This window comes from Triticum dicoccoides, chromosome 4A (assembly GCF_002162155.2).
Source record: "Triticum dicoccoides isolate Atlit2015 ecotype Zavitan chromosome 4A, WEW_v2.0, whole genome shotgun sequence".
NCBI classification, from domain to species: domain Eukaryota; kingdom Viridiplantae; phylum Streptophyta; class Magnoliopsida; order Poales; family Poaceae; genus Triticum; species Triticum dicoccoides.
The window spans coordinates 186,692,280-186,702,173 of NC_041386.1; positions in this window are offsets into that span (position 1 = coordinate 186,692,280).

Sequence of the window (9,894 nt, forward strand, 5' to 3'; positions counted from 1 at the left end):
TATGAAACTATATGAAGACTCTCTAACATTTAAGAATTTCAGATCCTGTTATTTTATTCAAACAGCAAGCAAAACATAATAAAATAAAATGACGCTCCAAGCAAAACACATATCATGTGGCGAATAAAAATATAGCTCCAAGTAAAGTTACCGATGAACGAGACGAAAGAGGGGATGCCTTCCGGGGCATGCCCAAGCTTAGGCTTTTGGTTGTCCTTGAATATTACCTTGGAGTGCCTTGGGCATCCCCAAGCTTAGGCTCTTGCCACTCCTTATTCCATATTCCATCGAATCCTTACCCAAAACTTGAAAACTTCACAAGACAAAACTTAACAGAAAACTCGTAAGCTCCGTTAGCGAAAGAAAACAAAAGACCACTTCAACTTACTGTAATGAACTCATTCTTTATTTTTATTGGTGTTAAATCTACTGTATTCCAACTTCTCTATGGTTTATAAACTATTTTACTAGCCATAGATTCATCAAAATAAGCAAAGAACACACGAAAATCAGAATCTGTCAAAAACAGAACAGTCTGTAGTAATCTGTAACTAATGCAAACTTCTGGAACCCCAAAAAATCTGAAATACATTTCTGGACGTGAGCAATTTATCTATTAATCATCTTCAAAAAGAATTAACTAAATAGCACTTTACAAATAAAAATGGCAGCAATTCTCGTGAGCGCTAAAGTTTCTGTTTTTTACAGCATGATCAACAAGACTTTCCCCAAGTCTTCCCAAAGGTTCTACTTGGCACAAACAATAATTAAAAGCATAAAACCACATCTAAAAAGAGGCTAGATGAATTATTTATTACTAAACAGGAACGAAAATCAAGGAACTAAAATAAAATTGGTTTGCCTCCCAACAAGCGCTATCGTTTAACGCCCCTAGCTAGGCATGATGATTTCAACGATGCTCACATAAAAGATAAGAATTGAAACATAAAGAGAGCATCATGAAGAATATAACTAGCACATTTAAGTCTAACATACTTCCTATGCATAGGGATTTTGTGAGCAAACTACTTATGGGAACAAGAATCAACTTGCATAGAAAGGTAAAACAAGCATAACTTCAAAACTTTAAGCACATAGAGAGGAAACTTGATATTATTGCAATTCCTACAAGCATATATTCCTCCCTCATAATAATTTTCAGTAGCATCATGAATGAATTCAACAATATAAACAGCACCTAAAGCATTCTTTTCATGATCTACAAGCATAGAAATTTTATTACTCTCCACACAAGCAAAATTCTTCTCTTTAATAGTAGTGGGAGCAACCTCAACAGAGTAACTATCATGGGATTGAAAACTGAAATCAAGATGACAAGTTTCATTGTTATTATTATTCTTTAAAGCATACGTGTCATCACAATAATCATCATAGATAGGAGGCATGCTTTCATCATAATAAATTTGCTCATCAAAACTTGGGGGACAAAAAATATCATCTTCATTAAACATAGCTTCCCCAAGCTTGTGGCTTTGCATATCATTAGCATCATGGATATTCAAGGAATTCATACTAACAACATTGCAATCATGCTCATCATTCAAATATTTAGTGCCAAAATTTTTATAGATTTCTTCTTCTAGCACTTGAGCACAGTTATCGTTTCCATCATACTCACGAAAGATATTAAAAAGGTGAAGCATATGAGACAAACTTAGTTCCATTTTTTGTAATTTTCTTTTATAAACTAAACTAGTGATAAAACAAGAAACTAAAAGACTCGATTACAAGATCTAAAGATATACCTTCAAGCGCTAACCTCCCCGGCAACGGCGCCAGAAAAGAGCTTGATGTCTACTACACAACCTTCTTCTTGTAGACGTTGTTGGGCCTCCAAGTGCAGAGGTTTGTAGGACAGCAGCAAATTTCCCTCAAGTGGATGACCTAAGGTTTATCAATCCGTAGGAGGCGTAGGATGAAGATGGTCTCTCTCAAGCAACCCTGCAACCAAATAACAAAGAGTCCCTTGTGTCCCCAACACACCAAATACAATGGTAAATTGTATAGGTGCACTAGTTCGGCGAAGAGATGGTGATACAAGTGGTATATGGATGGTAGATAAAGGTTTTTGTAATCTGAAATTATAAAAACAGCAAGGTAACTAAGGATAAAAGTGAGCGTAAACGGTATTGCAATGCGTTGAAACATGGCCTAGGGTTCATACTTTCGCTAGTGCAAGTTCCCTCAACAATACTAACATAATTGGATCACATAACTATCCCTCAACATGAAACAAAGAGTCACTCCAAAGTCACTAATAGCGGAGAACGAACGAGGAGATTATGGTAGGGTACGAAACCACCTCAAAGTTATTCTTTCCAATCAATCCGTTGGGATATTCCTATAAGTGTCACAAACAGCCCTAGAGTTCGTAATAGAATAACACCTTAGGACACAAATCAACCAAAACCCTAATGTCACCTGGATAATCCAATATCACCTCAAGTATCCGTGGGTATGATTATACGATATGCATCACACAATCTCAAATTCATCTATTCAACCAACACATAGAACCTCAAATAGTTCCCCAAAGTTTCTACCGGAGAATCATGATGAAAACGTGTGCCAACCCCTATGCATAGGTTCATGGGCGGAACCCGCAAGTTGATCACCAAAACATACATCAAGTGAATCACGTGGTATCCCATTGTCACCACAGATACACATGGCAAGACATACATCAAGTGTTCTCAAATCTTTAAAGACTTAATCCAAAAAGATAACTTCAAAGGGGAAACTCAATCCATTACAAGAGAGTAGAGGGGGAGAAAACATCATAGGATCAAAATATAATAGCAAAGATCACGATACATCAAGTTCGTATCACCTCAAGAACACGAGAGAGAGAGAGAGAGAGAGAGAGAGAGATCAAACACATAGCTACTGGTACATACCCTCAGCCCCGAGGGATAACTACTCCCTCCTCGTCATGGAGAGCACCGGGATGATGAAGATGGCCACCGGAGAGGGATTGCCCCCTCCGGCAGGGTGCCGAAACGGGTCTAGATTGGCTTCCGGTGGCTACGGAGGCTTCTAGCGGCGGAACTCCCGATCTATTGTGCTCTCGGATGTTTTTAGGGTATATGGAGATATCTAGGCGGAAGAAGTACGTCAGGGGGGCCACGAGGGGCCCACGAGGGTGGAGGGCGTGCCCTAGGGGGGTGGGCGTGCCCCCCTACCTCGTGGCCTCCTCGAAGCTTCCCTTACGTGCACTTAAAGTCTTCTGGGATTCTTTCCTTCCAAAAATGGGTTCCGTAAAGTTTCAGGTCAATTGGACTCCGTTTGGTTTTCCTTTTCTTCGAAACCCTAAAACAAGGTAAAAACAGAAACTGGCACTGGGCTCTCGGTTAATAGGTTAGTACCAAAAATAATATAAAAGTGTATTATAAAGCCCATAAACATCCAAAACAGAAGATAATATAGCATGGAGCAATCAAAAATTATAGATACGTTGGAGACGTATCATGGAGCCCCGTGCCTTGGCGCTATGGCGCCGTCTTGGTGCAGAGGTGGCGGAGGTGCTTCATGAGCTGCGTCGCCCGTGGCTGGCGGAAGGCGAGGCAGAGAGAGGGCGATGCGGTCAAGCCAGTCCTCGTAGAGGTCGTCGACTGGGCGGTAGCGCAGGAGCTCGTGCGCCATGAGGAGCACGGGCCGTGCGTCTGCGGGAACGCGACGAGCGTGAGACGACGAACCAGCGGGAGTCAGCGATGGAGTGGCGGTGCGGCCGTCCTGTCGCACCAAGGGGTGCAGCGAGGATGCTTGCAGCTCATTCCCCGCCGGGTCGGTGGCGGCATTGACGGCAGGCGACAGAGAGCGACGGGGTGGCCCGCCGACAGGGGCCGTTTGAGCAACGCGGGTGGCGAGGGCAGCCCGGCGCTCAGCACGGGCCGGCGTGGGTCCGCCATGGAGATAATGAAGCGACGTGACGCGGAGCAATGGAAAGGAAGCTTCGGCGCACCCCTACCTAGCGCGCCAAATGTCGGATCACAGGTTCCGGCAAAACCCTTAAGGTTCGAACACTAGGGTGCGCGCGAAGATTTCCCCCCTGCCGATCCACGTCCTAAGTCGGCTAAGATCTTACGAACTAACACTACAAATTCGCAACACAAGGGACACAAGATTTATACTGGTTTAGGACACCGTTGTGGTGTAATACCCTAATCCAGTGTGGTGGTGGTGGATTGCCTCTGGGGCTGATGATGAACAGTACAAGGGGAAGAACAACCTCCTGGGGTTGAGGTGTTCTTGTGCTTGGTGGATGTGTGGCCGAGGATGTGGTGGCTCCTATCTAAGATACGGTCTCTCTCTTCCTAGATATGGTGATGGATTGTCCTATTTATAGTGGCCTTGGTCCTCTCCCCAAATATTGAGCTGGAAGAGAGCCAACAACGGCCAATTCGAAGGGGGACAACTAGTACAAGCTATCCTGACAAAAGCAGTCTTCGCCTGCCAAAGGCTCTGGTGGTGACGCCGTCTTGGGCTCCATGGTGACCTTTGTCTTGCCGTCCTTCTAGTCTTGGTCTTGTGGCACCAATATGGAAACCTTTTCTTGATGCCTCGGTACTCCACGCCTGCGCTTGCCCCCTTAGCACCAAAGAGGAAACAAGGACGCTGCGCGCGCTGGCACCCGCCTGGTCTCGATCCTCATGGCTCACGTCTCGAGAACCTCGCAAGGTTTGCCTGGCCTTGAACTCTCCACCCCTCTCGAGCCAACCTAGTGAGGCCGCTCCTGAGGAGGTCTTGTGTCATCCGCCTCACGAGGCTTGGCCCCTCGCGAGGGTCTTGAGTGCCTTGTTGATGAAGATGGGCCGTACAGGCCTACTAGCAAAGCCACGCCGTGGGCCGCAGGCAGGCAAGTCTGGGGACCCCCATTCCTAGAACACCGACAAATGTGACTTGTGGTCGGGGAGAAAAGGGGGTGGGGAAGGGGGGTTAGATATTTTGGCGGTAGGCCTAAATTTTGGAAATGTGGAAGGAAACTGTGTGTGCGGTGCCGCCGGACCATTCACTTTGAACGATTGTGTGCATCGCAAACGATTCTTTTGCTTTACGCGCATGGGATGACTTTGATAATTCAAATTTTAGTGGAAATTTCCCTGGGTACATCATTGCATAATTTAACATCGCTTGCTAATTTGGGCACACAAAAGATCGTACAGCAGACAGACAACACTTACTGAATCGAGCAATTTTAGTAATTAAATAGAGCCAGTTGACCTAAACATTGCTCTAACAAATGACCAGTATTATTAACAAAGCCTAAGTACGCATAATTTTAACAAATCCGCCGCTGCGTCGGCCTATGCATCGCCGGTGTGAGATGAGACGTCGATGACTTGTCCTGGCGACAAGCCGCCGTTGGTGGACTCCGCGTCCCCCCTGCTGAAGTCGACCGCGTCCTCGTCCTCGTCCTCGTCCTCGGCACCGCCCTCAAGGTTGTACTACTCATAGTAGTGGCTGCGCCAGAGCTCGTGTTAGTACTCCACCACCGATTCCTCGACGGATAGACTCTTCTCTACCTCGACCTCGGCCACACGCAACTCCTCCTCCTGGCGCTTGATCTCCGCCGCCTCCTGCATCTCTAGCTCCTGCTCGGCGACCTCATGAGGAAGCAGGTGCTCCATGGCCACTGCCGCATTTTCACACGTGGGTTGCATGCTGGAGTCCGAGATGGCCTGGAATATCTTGGCGTGTGCATCGTCGATCTTGGCATGGATGGCCTCGATCCGGGCCAGGCCAACATCAGCGGCACAGATGGCAGCTCGAGCTCTCTCGGCGTTTGCAGCCGCCGTCGCAGCAGCGGCTGTAGCCGTCTCGCCTGCTACAGCTGCCTTGTCGGCTGCCGCAGACGCCCTCTCGGCGGAAGCGGCCGCGCTCAATGCGGATGCGCTTGCACTCTCGGCGTAGGCGGCCGCCCTCTCGGTGCAGGCGGCGGCGCTCAGGGGGACGTGGTCATCGTACAGGCCTTCACGAAGTGTTTCCATGGCATCATCTTTGCAAGAAGGGGGTGCGGGAATGGGGATCGGGATTCGTTGATTCGGGGGTTGCCCACACTACAGCAGACGAGCCGGCGAAGCTTAACGAGGGAGACTTAAATAGACCCAGATATTTTCATCGCAAACGGTTCCTCGAAAACAACTATGTGTGATGTTGTAGATATTTTTTATTATCTGTTAAAGATGAATTTGGAGTACAGTGGAAACTGATGGTGTTTTAAATGTACGAGAAATTTTGTAGTACTAATACAACTGTCATGTGAAATTTTGGGAAATTTGAGGGGTCATTTGACCTTTTAAGACAATTAACTGATTTTCTAGCCATTTAATGACTGTAATTGAAATTTGAACTGCATGTACATGCAACAGCTAACCATAACGGTTTGAACTACTTGTGTGCGATTTAATTCCATGTGCAGTAAATTGGAAGGAATTTTCAAACATATTGGTCTCAAGGCTATTACACAATTAAGCATGGAGTGACATGGCATTTTAATTCCAAAAGATTTAAAAAATATCAGAAACACATGAAACCTTGGTTGATGTAATTTCATGCCACCAAGATGATGTGGAAATTGTTTTTGGCATGTTTGACGAAAGTTTGGACACACACCGCTCACAAACCGGAGCAACTCACTAGAAGGTTGGTAGTTCCGAGAGAGAGCAATGCATGTTTGATGATGAATGGGAGATAGCTTCCTCTTACGACCTTCATTTTTTTCCCTATGTTTAACGTGCACTACTACAACTGTAATGTGAGATTTTGGAAAATTCTAGGGGTCATTTGACATTTTAAAGACATTTAAGTGATTTTCTAGCCATTTAATTCAAATTTGAACTACATCTACATGCAATGCCTAACCATAACAGTTTGACAAATCATATTTGTGTACTTGTGTGCGAGTTAATTCCATGTGCAGTAAATTACAAGGAATTTTCAAACATATTTGTCTCACGACATGGACACATGCATATGTATGCATGGAGTGACATGGCATTTTAATTCCAAAAAATTAAAAATATATCAGAAACACATGAAACCTTGGTTGATGTAATGTCATGCCACCAAGATGATGTGGTAAAAAATTGGCATGTTTGACGAAAGTTTGGACACACACCCCTCACAAACCGGAGCAACTCACTAGAAGGCTCGTGGTTCCGAGAGGAAACAATGCATGTTCGATGACGAATGGGAGATAGCTTCCTCTTACAGCCTTCAATTTTTTTCTATGTTTAACGTGCACTACTACAACTGTAATGTGAAATTTTGGAAAATTCTAGGGGTCATTTGACATTTTAAAGACATTTAAGTGATTTTCTAGCCGTTTAATTCAAATTTGAACTACATCAAATGCAAAGCCTAACCATAACGGTTTGACAAATCATATTTGTGTACTTGTGTGAGAGTTAATTCCATGTGTAGTAAATTAGAAGGAATTTTCAAACATATTTGTCTCACGACATGGACACATGCATATGTATGCATGGAGTGAAATGGCATTTTAATCCCAAAAAATTAAAAAATATCAGAAACACATGAAACCTTGGTTGATGTAATGTCATGCCACCAAGATGATGTGGTAAAAAAATTGGCATGTTTGACGAAAGTTTGGACACACACCCCTCACAAACCGGAGCAACTCAGTAGAAGGCTCGTGGTTCCGAGAGGGAACAATGCATGTTTGATGACGAACGGGAGATAGCTTCCTCTTAGGGCCTTCAAATTTTTTTCAAAGTCTAACGTGCACTAATACAATTGTCATGTGAAATTTTTGAAAATTTCAGGGTTCATTCGACCTTTTAAAGACATTTAAGTGATTTTCTAACCCTTTAATTCAAATTTGAAATACATCTACATGCAACGCCTAACCATAACGGTTTGAAAAGTTATATTTGTGTACTTGTGTGTGAGTTAATTCCATGTGCAGTAAATTAGAAGGAATTTTCAAGCACATTTGTCTTACGACATGGACACATGCATATGTATGCATGGCGTGACATAGCATTTTAATTCCAAAAAATTAAAAAAAAATCAGAAACACATGAAACCTTGGTTGATGTAATGTCATGCCACCAAGATGATGTGGTAAAAAAATTGGCATGTTTGACGAAAGTTTGGACACACACCCCTCACAAGCCGGAGCAACTCACTAGAAGGCTCGTGGTTCCGAGAGGGAACAATGCATGTTTGATGATGAACTGGAGATTGCTTCCTCTTACACCTTCAATTTTTTGTACATCTAACGTGCACTACTACAACTGTAATGTGAAATTTTTGAACATTCTAGGGGTCATTTGACCTTTTAAAAAATTTAAGTGATTTTCTTGCTATTTAATGACCATAATTCAAATTTGAATTACATCTACATGCAACGCCTAACCAAAACAGTTTGAAAAATCATATATGTGTACTTGTGTGCAAGTTAATTCCATGTGCAACAAATTAGAAGGAATTTTCAAACATATTGGTCTCATGACATGGACACATGCATACGTATGCATGGAGTGACATGGCATTTTAATTCCAAAAGTTTAAAAAATTGATCAGAAAAACATGAAACCTTGGTTCATTTAATGTCATGCCACCAAGATGATGTGGTAAAAAAATTGGCTGTTTGATGAAAGGTTGGACACACACCCCTCACAAACCGGAACAACTCACTAGAAGGTTCGTGGTTCCGAGAGGGAACAATGCATGTTTGAGGACAATGGGGAGATAGTTTCCTCTTACGGCCTTCAATTTTTTTACATCTAACGTGCACAAATACAACTGTCAGGTGAAATTTTTGAAAATTTCAGGGGTCATTTGACCTTTTAAAGACATTTAAGTGACTTTCTAACCATTTAATGACCGTAATTCAAATTTGAACTACATCTACATGCAACGCCTAACCATAACGGGTTGAAAAATCATATTTTTGTGTACTTGTGTGCGAGTTAATTCCATGTGCAGTAAATTAGAAGGAATTTTCAAACATATTGGTCTCAAGGCATGGCCACACATGCATGGAGTAGCATGGCATTTTAATTCCAAAACCTGAAAAAAATGATCAGAAAAACATGAAACCTTGCTTAATTTAATGTCATGCCACCCAGATGATGTGGTAAAAAAATTGTCTTGTTTGACGAAAGTTTGGACACACACCCTTCACAAACCGGAGCAACTCACTAGAAGGTTCATGGTTTCGAGAGGGAACAATGCATGTTTGATGATGAACGGGAGATAGCTTCCTCTTACGACCTTCAAATTTTTTCTACGTTTAACGTGCATTAATACAACTGTCTTGTGGAAATTTAGAAAATTTCATGGGTCATTTGACCTTTTAAAGACATTTAAGTGATTTTCTAACCATTTGATGATCGTAAGTCAAATTTGAACTACATCTACATGTAACGCCTAACCATAACGGTTTGAAAAATCATATTTTTGTGTACTTGTGTGCGAGTTAAAAAATCATCAGACGATGTAAATATCTGGTGTTCAAAAAAGAAAATGTAAAGATCTGGCAAGACAACCGGCCCCCATACGATTGGCAGTCTATCTCGCGGCTCGAGGTTTGGTTGGTAAATGGAGGGGATCATTAATCAAACACGGTTCTGCATTGGAAACCGTCAGCTATTATGTTCACACATGGATTTTGGCTATTATGTTCACACACGGATTTTGCTGCGGGAATCATGTGTAATTCAAACTACAGTACTCATAAATTTCGGCGACCGGCATGTGTACTGTCCCCGTCGATCTAGATTCCGGCTGCCAATAAATACTACCTTGATCATATCGTCCCACCTGCATTCTCATCTACATCCTCCCCTCGCTCGCCCTCTCTCTCTCTGTCTCAAATCTCTGCCATGGCGCCACCGGTCTGCCCAC